The sequence below is a fragment of the Salvelinus sp. IW2-2015 genome, linkage group LG9 (assembly GCF_002910315.2).
Source record: "Salvelinus sp. IW2-2015 linkage group LG9, ASM291031v2, whole genome shotgun sequence".
Lineage (NCBI taxonomy): Eukaryota > Metazoa > Chordata > Actinopteri > Salmoniformes > Salmonidae > Salvelinus > Salvelinus sp. IW2-2015.
The window spans coordinates 29545403-29554591 of NC_036849.1; positions in this window are offsets into that span (position 1 = coordinate 29545403).

Sequence of the window (9189 nt, forward strand, 5' to 3'; positions counted from 1 at the left end):
ATCAATAACCTACCAGGTCAACCCTAAATCCTAACCATGGTCACCCTTCATAGTCCTATCTCGGGGCCAGCAGGTAGCCTATTATTAGCAGCATGTAGACTCAGTAACCGGAAAATGCCAGAATCAAATCTCTGACGATAAGGTAAGAATCTGTTCATGCTGCCCCTAACAAGGGCATTAACCCGCTTTCCTAGGGCCATCAGTTGTAAAATAAGAATTTTTTTAGCTGACTGTCATATTTTAAAATAAAGGTTAAATATATATATATCATATATATATATATAATATATAATATATATATCACTTATATATATAATACTGCACCCAACTTGCCATCTAAATACACTGTGTGCAAACAACCACCCATCATGATTGCTCAAACCTCCTTTAAAACACCTTTCTAATCGACCTGCCTGGAGTCATACCTGGCAAGAATATGACCCTCAGTAGAGTATGTCTGGTTGCTCTTTAAAGGCCTTTCCTCACCAAACCTCAAATCAAGCACCCCATTCAACCAAACGTAGAACTAAAACAGACTTAATACCCTTGTTCACTCCCGACGTTGACTTCCCTTACCAAGCACCCAAAAAACATCCTGTGGCATACGCATTAGCATCGAAATAGCCCCCGCGCTATATGCAAAACTTTTCAGTGGAATCAGGAACCCAAATAACACTACATCATGTCTATCTCAGGAAAGCACTAAGGCTACTTTTCAACCAGAACAATTCATCCTGTAGCACTAATTCCCAAAACGTTTTCTGGGACACTGTAATGATCCATATGGACAATAAGAGCACCTCCTCCCCAGCCTCCACCTCACCTATTGCATGAAACACTGTCACCAAATACTCCGAACTAAATTACGATAAGTTCCTATATATTCAATAAGCATTTTCTACGATCGGAGTACCGGCCATGCTTTCTCCAACTGGCACCCCTACCACCGCCCAACTCTTCCATCTGAGAACCTTCATATCTGAGAAGTAGTTGGTGAACAGCGCGAGGCATCATTAAAGAACTCCGACAAATGAACAAGACCTAAGAAAAAATAGAAGACCATTATCGCCTATACACGACATCAATATGAAAGACAAAACTGACAGTAATGTTATTTTTATCGACTGGCGGTAATTTTCATATTGTTTAGCCCGACCTTTTCGAGCCGTGGAGCTGAGGTCACCCAGACTAGCTCCGAAACAAGCATTGCATAGTGGAAACGGCTACCGGTCGACACATTTAGCTAGAATTCCACTTCGAATCTGGTTTGTTAACTGGCTTGAAGGACTTTACGAAAAGGCAGGTGCAGCGGAATGGATAATCTAGGCATACACATCTTGCGGTCTCAGTAAGAGATCCCCCCTTCGTGACACGCAGGGCCGCATGACCGCCCCGCACCTTTCATCACTTTGCGGGATCCTTCAGACGATACGCAAAAAGAGAGATTGAACAGCGTATAAATAGGGGTTGCAACAAGTTCGGGGATAATTTTAGAAAGAGAGGGGTCCAGATTTCAGCCCAGCTGACTTTAGGATCCAATTTCTGCACTCTTTCAGAACATACAGCTGCCTGGATCCTGTGCCGCGATGCAAAGTGAATCAGTGGCGGGGGGGGCTTGGCAAGTTTCTGCGGGGTGCAGAACAGTCAATAACCACAATAGATAAAATATATTTACAGTGTGTGCAATTAGAAGAGTAGGGAGGTAACGCAATAAATAGGGCCAATGAAATAATTACCAATTGAGCAATTCAACCCACTAGAGTTATAGATGTGCACACCGACTGATGAATTCACTGCGGGTGACAAACAAAAGATCAAGAGATAAAATAACAATATAGGGCCGATAGAGGTAGTTGGCGTGTGCACATTTAACCAGATTGGCTGTGTACCAGCTACCAAGTGATCGTAACCTACTCTGAAGCCTGATGCATTAAAGCTTAGAGAGGGACGATATAAGACCCCCAGCTTCCCGTTGATTTTGGCAATTTTGTTCCAGTCTATTGGCACGAGACGAGAAACTGGAAGCGAAAGCGGGCCAAAATGCAAGTGTTGGGCTTCCTGGATGACCAGTGAAATATAACCTGCTTGCGAGCGCCGTGCCTACGGTATGAGGGTTTGCTATCTGGTGACCATGAGCCTGAGATTAAGCGGCCATGCTTTACCCTACAAACCAGTTTTACAGCCATCGATGGACCCAGTGCGACTTGGCCGACAAATATGCTATCGAGGGCCAGTCAAACGTTAGAGCATACAGTCCAGTGGTGGTACTATTGGGGCTTTGTGACCCAAAATGGATGCACCTCTGTATAGCACTACACTTTCATCTCCACGCTTTCGCTGAGTAGATATAGCTTGCGGAGGCTACTTTTAGTAACACAAAATGCGACCATCGCACCACAGTCAATAGAAAGTCCCGAAGTTTTACGAGGACATCTAGTCTTCGGCCACGCATGATCCAGAAGCAGGCTTGTGTTATGCGCACATATAGGGAAGCAATTCTGGATCCTCTTCAACCTATTGGACTCGGAGATCACTTTATGTGATCTGAAAGGAGCAGTTTACTAGCTCTAACCAGTACCACTTAGTATTTTCTATGTTGCTCCACATACTTCATACAGCTCAGAACCGCTCCAGAACCGTCATAGTCACTGATCCTAGTTCAGTGTCGCGCGGCCGAGGCTGCGGCGACAAGAAATCGCGACACTCAGCAGAATGACTATGGAGCCATTTCTCAACGTCACGTTTCACCGACGCTATTTAGCACAAAAAAGCCACGTTGGAACGGCCATCGGCAGATCAAGAAATTCTGCCCTCTATCTACCCACAGTCTGTGCGTCATCTCCAGTCGGTACCATTGCTAAGGATCGTTTGACGGTTTCACCACTTCTTATACCACCACACAGTTGTCCACCAAGACACAGGGCCAAACTCATACCAGACATCGTGCGATCGTCTGCATAAGAGGACTGGATCAGAGAATCCACCAACCAGGCAACAGAGCCACACACTCATTGAAATATACCACCACACTATGAACCCCTGCATACACGTCGCTCCTCCCCAACGCATCGCACCTCTCCTCCCTACCACACCTCCACCGTCTGCTCAGACCCATTCCACCAAACAATATCCGAATCCTACCTCAACCTCTACCTACTTCACCGCTCATGCCAGCTCTCATCACTAACATCAATTCGCTATCCTCTACTCGTACCTTTCGAGAGAGAAACCTATCCAATCACTCCCCCGACACGTCCTTTCTCTCTCCGCATATACTATCAATAGACTCGTCTGCTCTTGCTCTGCGTGATTCCCTCTATTCACACTCTCCTAGTTGCAGACGACACCATTCTGCATTCATATCTGGCCCCTGTCTTCGCTCATTTGGAACATTCGCCCACTGTGTTAACCCACAAACCCTCCAAACGACCCTTCAAATGCCCCATAATATGCCACACACTCCCTTCGACTACCGTCATCAGCTCCAATACTACTGTCTTTCTTACACACAAATGCTTCAGTCACAACCCGATCGCGACCTCCACCTTAATCCGCGGCCAATCCCTCTCCTCAAGCTTACAAGCATCCATTCCCCTTTGCCCCGCGCGATCCTACCCCACTCCGCCCCACCTGACTACGCATCACTACTCTGGACGTTCTGACTGTAGAATATTGTGGACCAACTACAAATACCTAAGTGTCTGTTAGACTGTAAACTCTCCTCCGGACTCACCATTAAAGCATCTCACAGTCAATATTAAATCCAGAATTGGCTTCCTATTTCGCAACAAAGCCTCCCTTCTCTCAGCTCGCCAAACATACCCTCGTAAAACTGACTTCCCTTTGACTTCTGCGATGCCATTTACAAAATAGCCTCCAAAACTCTACTCAGCGAACTCGGGATGGATCCTATCACCATGCCATCCATTTTGTCACCAAAGCCCCAATACTACCACCACTGCGACCTGTATGCTCTCGTTGACTGGCCCTCACTACATATTTGTCGCCAAACGCACTGGCTCCAGCATGCATCTGATAAAAACTTTGCCTAGGTAAAGCCCCGCCTATCTCAGCTCACTGCGTCACCATAGCCAACACCCAATCCGTAGCACGCGCTCCAGCAGGTATATTCCACTGGGTCATCCCCAAAAAGCCCAACAACTTCATTTGGCCGCTTCCTTCCAGTTCTCTAACTGCCAATGACGGAAACAAATTCCAAATAATCACGAAGCTCGGATCTTATATCTCCCTCTTTTCCTTCCTCTTTTTCGCTCACTCCCTTACTCCCTTTCCTCTCCATCCCCCCACCGACCCCTCGCCAACGGCCCTCATACACGCGTCCACCTCAATACTTTATTCCCACCACGCGCCTCGACCGCTTCCCAATTCGCAGCATCCGGCCCACCTGGCCTCAATTTTAGCCGTTCCATCATCCGTAATCGGGATCCGGCGACCGTCTCCCTATCGCTCCCCTCTAAAGCGAAATCTTTCCTTCTCCTCGTACGTTCCACTCGGTACTTCAGAGCCTGAACTCCTGCGCCGACCATCGCCCTCCGCATCACGCGACCCAGCCATTCAACTCTCTTCCGGTCACATCGCGTCGCGGGCGCTACTCTCACTCGACATCATGATGATGTCTACCGGGTCTAACTCTTGAGGAACTGAGGCGCGTTCACCCTATCTTTCGACTGTACACTTCTCCATCGCGGACCTCCAAACACACCGCCATACACCCGCTCCCACTGTTGCTTCCATCATCCAATCGCGTTTGTCCAGCTCGGGCAATTTCCCTCCCTTCTTCCTCGTTCCCACGTTCTTCTCCTCTCCTCTTCCCTCCTCTTTCCACTAATCACTCATGCTCTCGCCCCTTGACTCACCCCACGATTCACATGACAGCCCTGCTGTCCTCTAACTTTAATCATCAGCTGTCAGAGTAGCTTACCGATCACTGTACTGTACACAGCCAATCTGTAAATAGCACACCCAACTACCTCATCCCCATATTGTTATTTATCCTCTTGATCTTTTGCACCCCAGTATCATCATCTGCACATCTATAACTCTAGTGTTAATGCTAAATTGTAATTATTTCGCATCTGTGCCCCATTTATTGCCTTACCTCCCTACTCTTCTACATTTGCCAAACACACGTATATATCTATTGTGTTATTGACTGTTCTGCACCCCCCGCAAAACTTGCCCAAGCCCCCCCCCCCCCCACTTCACCTTCCCCACAATCCAGGCAGCTGATGTTCTGAAAGAGCTGCAAAATCTGGATCCCACAAGTCAGCTGGGCTAGACAATCTGGACCCTCTCTTTCAAAATTACCCCCGAAATTTGCAACCCCTATTAATACCCTGTTCAACCTCTCTTTCGTATCGTCTGAGATCCCCAAAGATTGGAAAGGTGCCGCGGTCATCCCCCTCTTCAAAGGGGAGACACTCTAGACCCAAACTGTTATAGACCTATATCCATCCTGCCCTGCCTTTCTAAAGTCTTCGAAAAAACCAAGTTAACAAACAGATCAATGACCATTCTAATCTCACCGTACCTCTCCACTATGCAATCTTGTTTCCAGTAGTCATGGGTGCACCTCAGCCACGCTCAAGGTCCTAAACAATATCATAACCGCCATCGTATAAAATACATACTGTGCAGCCTCTTCATCGACCTGGCCAAGGCTTTCGACTCTGTCAATCACCTCATTCTTATTGGCAGACTCAATAGCCTTGGTTTCTTAAATGACTGCCTCGCCTGTTCACCAACTACTTCTCAGATAGAAGTTCTCAGATAGAAGTAGTTGGCCGGGGTAGGGGTAGCCAGTTGGAAAGCATGGCCACCCGTAGGAAAATGCTTATTGAAATTAGCGATTATCGTATTATCGGTGGTGACAGTGTTTCCTAGCCTCAGTGCAGTGGGCAGCTGGAGGAGTGCTCTTATTGTCCATGGACATTACAGTGTCCCAAAACGTTTGGAATTAGTGCTACAGGATGCAAATTCTGTTTGAAAAAGCTAGCCTTTGCTTTCCTGACTGACTGTATGTATTGGTTCCTGACCTCCCTGAAAAGTTGCATATCCGCGGGCTATTCGATGCTAATGCAGTATGCCACAGGATGTTTTTGTGCTGTCAAGGGAAGTCAAGTCTGGAGTGAACCAAGGGCTATATCTTCTTAGTTCTACATTTGTTGAATGGGCGATGCTTATTTAGGTTGGTGAGGAAAGCACTTTTAAAGAGCAACCAGACATCCTCTACTGAGGTCAAATCCTTCCAGGATACCCAGGCCAGGTCGATTAGAAAGGGTTTAAAGGAGCGTTTGACAATCATGAGGGGTGGTTTTTGACCACACAGGTGTATTTAGATGGCAAGTTGGTCAGTATTATATATAATATATATATATATATATATATATATTATTATATATATATATTTAACCTTATTTAAATAGACAAGTCAGCTAAAAACAAATTCTTATACAATGATGGCCTAGGAACAGCGGGTTAACTGCCTTGTTCAGGGCAGCATGACAGATTCTTACCTTATCAGCTCAGAGATTTGATCTGGCAACCTTTCCCTTACTAGCTATCTAATCTCTAACTACTAGGCTACCTGCTGCCCCAGTAAACTATGAGGGTGCCCATGGTTACGGATTTAGGGTTGACCTGGTAGGTTACTTGATCATTTGTGTGAGATTGAGGGCATCTAGCTTAGATTTAGGTCTGCCGGGTGTTAAGCATATCCCAGTTTAGGTGACCTACAGTACGCAATCAATTCACATATGTGTGTCCAGGGCACAGCTGGGGGCGTAGGGGGTCTATAACAAGCGGCAACGGTGAGAGACTTATTTCTGGAAAGGTGGATTTTTAAAAGTAGAAGCTTGATCGATGTACTTGATCGATGAATTAAGTCACTAATTATGTAGTTAAGAACTCCCCTCACCTGTTATCTACATCTAATTGAAAGAAAGAACAAAAACCTGCAGACCACTGGCCTTCCATGGCATGAGTTTGACACCCCTGCATTAGGACGTCCACCACACAGCCAGCACTATCAATAAACAAGGGATATTGGCCAAATTAGCCACATTTACATGCCTTAAAAACAACCTAAAACACATTACAAAAACACTGTTCCTTGGTTTTATGTGTAGCATATGCAACACTTACAGCCTATTGTTTATTGGTTTTACTTTCCTACGTACAATAACTGTCCACCTCACGGTTCAGCTGTCAGAGATTGAGTACTAAATGCATCAGGGCATTTAGCCTTAGTGTCCACTTTATATATAATATTACAGAATAAATATAAAGAAGAGAGAGAGAGAGAAGACAGACAGACAGACAGACAGCGCTATTCTTGTCAGATAGCTACTTCATCTGCTATATAATATATGTACGGAAGGAGGCTAATTTGTATTTTTTAATCAAAATATTGCATAAAGAATACAGATATATATGGTATTTAACCTCTTTCAGCTAGGGGGCAGAATATTTTTATATTTGGAAAAATAACGTTCCCAAGGTAAACTGACTATTTCTGCAAGTGTGCTAGAATATGCATATAATTGACAAATTAGGATAGAAAACACTCTAAAGTCCAAAACTGTCAAAAATATGTCTTGAGTATAACAGAACTGATTTTGCAGGCGAAAACCTGAGGAAATCCAACCCGGAAGTGCCTTTTATTTGGGAAAATCGCTGTTCCGTTGCCTGCCCCTCCTCCATTTAAAGGGGTATCCAATGCTGTCCTCAGGCTGTGACCAGGCTTTACACATAGTTTCAAGCTTATTTTGGAAAATGAGAGAGATTCTTCAAAACGCGTCAGGTGTCCTTTGATTAGTTCATGCGCGCGACAGATGTAGCTCGACATTTTCTTTCTCTGTAGTATTGAATAGGTTACCGTCCGGTTGAAATATTACATTAGTATGTTAAAAACAACCTGAGGATTTGATTAAAAAACCTTTGACATGTTTCTACGAACATTACGGATACTTTTTGAATTTTCGTCTGCCCTCGTCTGCCCTTCAGACCGGAACGAGCCTGTGGTTTTCTGAACATTACGCGCAAACCAAATGCGTTTTTTGGTTATAAAACTAATCTTTATCGAACCAAAATAACATTTATGTGTAACTGGGAGTCTCGTGAGTACAAACATCCGAAGATTATCAAAGGTAAGCGATAATTTTATTGCTTTTCTGACTTCGTGACCAAGCTAATTTAAGGCTAGCTGTTCTTAGTGTTTTGTCTAGTGATTGATAAACTCACAAACGCTTGGATCTTTCGCTGTAAAGCATATTTTCAAAATCTGACACGATAGGTGGATTAACACAAGCTAAGCTGTGTTGGTATATTTCACTTGTGATTAAATTTGGCGCTCTGCAGTTTAGCGGTTTTAAGGAGTAAGGAGTTAAGGAGTAACTTTGGTAGGCCTAAAACAATCTTTCTCAACTGGGGTCAGTTGGAGCGCTGGGGCACACTGCCTTCATATCATAGGCCTGCAGTATGAAAGCGAAAAGCCACGCCCACACCAAACCTTCACAAACGTTTCTTCACTATTAGATAATATCAAAGCAATCAAGCCATGTTTATAGGAAATACGAGCAGGACATTATATCACAGGCAAACACAACATTACAGTTGGAACTTAAGTTGGCCAAAGAAAAACTAAATTAAGTTCCACAATTGCATCCAACCTGAATAGTGAGTTGCACAGTAGCCTGCTGCATTTGCCATTTGTTGTTGTATGAAAAATATTCTGCTAATGTCTTCTATCATGTAAATTACATAAATTGCATGAAATCCCTTTATAAAAGCTGCAAATGCTAACCAAATCATATGATTGTCTAGCACCCCCATCTCCAAACACTCGTGTATAGCTGTCATGCAGTGCAATAAGTTCTGAGTGCCATATGAAGGACGTTACAGCAGGCATACAGTGGCTGAGTGCACACGGATCAGGGACAGAAGCAATCTATTTATTTCTCTGGGAGTTTTCTACTTCAAATGTAGAGTAATACCACTTCCTTAACGCCCACACGGTCAGTTATGGCTGACAGCAGGAGATGGAACCTTATGGCCGCCCTACTGTACCTCCTTGCCAGTCCAAATAAAATATTGAAATATTGATCATTTATTTGACCGAGAGAAAGACACATCAACCTCAGTTAAAGCAGCTGAGCGAGCTAAACAGCT